The 1604-nt window shown below is 36.4% G+C and overlaps 1 non-coding gene across 1 annotated transcript; it reads right to left on the bottom strand.

The window, feature by feature from the left end:
- Positions 1–1015: 1015 nt before the first annotated feature.
- LOC128287395 (small nucleolar RNA R71) lies at positions 1016–1122 on the bottom strand. The gene has a single exon (XR_008278095.1). It is a non-coding gene; the product is annotated as a small nucleolar RNA R71 (small nucleolar RNA).
- Positions 1123–1604: the final 482 nt, after the last annotated feature.

Here is a 1604-nt window from a genome sequence, read left to right as displayed (position 1 = left end):
TAATTCAGAAGTAAGAAGTGAAGCCTAGGTGGATTCTTCCTTGGGTATTGTCTTCTTCATCGGTTTTTCCTAAAGTATTTTCCAAACTTCATCTTTGTCGTAATCTTAGTTAATTAGATAAATAGTTTTTGTTTAAAAACACACTTTAATCCTTAGGCTAGATAATAAAAAGATAGTAATTACTAGTACTTTTAGTCCTCGTGGATACGATATTTCCGATCTCACCATAACTATACTACTGTTAGATAGGTGCGCTTACCTTTTGTCAAATTTTTAGTTAGTTTCATGACCATCAAGTTTTTGGCGCCGTTGTCAGGGACTAGGATATTAGGAACGCTTAATTTTTATTACTTTAGCCATTATTTTTTTTTAATTCTATTTAATTTTGTTTACTAACTTTTCTTTTATTTTCTTCTGACAGGTTTTTATAGTTTATGACTAGAAGAAACCTGTCGGGACCATTACTTTTTGATAATGAGGTTGAAAGCACAGCTCGCAGGAACTGAAGAGAAATAAGGCGAAGCCTAAGCTACATAGAGGAAGAGTGAGAGGACGATATTCAGACCACAACCGAGGAGATGGATGAAAATTAGGAAAATCTGCTACCTCCTGCGATTGCTGTTGATCCAGTAAATTAGAATCTTGCTCTTCGTACTATGTATGATTATGCTAAACCTAATTTAACAGGAACTGAATCGAGTATAGTTAGATTTGCTGTTGCTACAAATAATTTTGAACTAAAACCTAACACGATTCAAATGATACAACAGTTTGTTCAGTTTGATGGTTTGCAGGATGAGGATCCAAACACTCATTTAGCGAATTTTCTAGAACTCTGCGACACATTTAAAATCAATGGTGTTACTGATGATGCCATTCGCCTTTAGTTATTCCCCATTTCATTAAGGAATAAGGCTAAACAGTAGTTGAACTCCTTACCACGAGGGCAATCACTACTTAGGAACAAATGACCGAAAATTTTTTACTTTAATATTTTCCACCAGCTAAAACGGTTAAATTGAGGAATGATATCTCTTCTTTTGTGCAAGTGGATCTAGAAACTCTTTATGATGCATGAGAGAGATACAAGGACCTATTAAGAAGGTGCCCTCACCATGGGTTACCTTTACGGTTACTGGTTCAGACTTTTTACAACGGTGTGAACCCATCAACAAGGTAACTTATCGACGCAGCCGCCTATTGAACTTTAAACAACAAAACACCTGAAAAGGCTTATGAATTTATTGAATAGATGTCACTAAATAACTATCAGTGACAAGTCATGAGAACAAAGCTGACAAAAGCAGCTGGTGTTTTCAACCTCGACGCGGTCACTATGCTATCAAACCAGGTAGAACTTTTAAATAAAAAGATTGATGGTTTATATGGTTCTACTCAGGTACATCTAGTGATGAGGTGTGATTCAAATGGAGGAATGCACAACCTAGATTATCCACCCTTCAACCCTGGCACTGATGAGGAACAAGTCCACTATATGGATAATAACTCTAGACCTTAAAATAACCCGTATAGTAACACTTATAGTACAGGTTGGAGGAACCATCCCACTTTCTCGTTAGGTGGTCAAGGAAATCAAAGGCCAC

The sequence above is a fragment of the Gossypium arboreum genome, chromosome 13, assembly GCF_025698485.1.
Source record: "Gossypium arboreum isolate Shixiya-1 chromosome 13, ASM2569848v2, whole genome shotgun sequence".
Classification (NCBI taxonomy): Eukaryota; Viridiplantae; Streptophyta; class Magnoliopsida; order Malvales; family Malvaceae; genus Gossypium; species Gossypium arboreum.
This window is presented reverse-complemented; position numbering and strand designations above follow the sequence as displayed.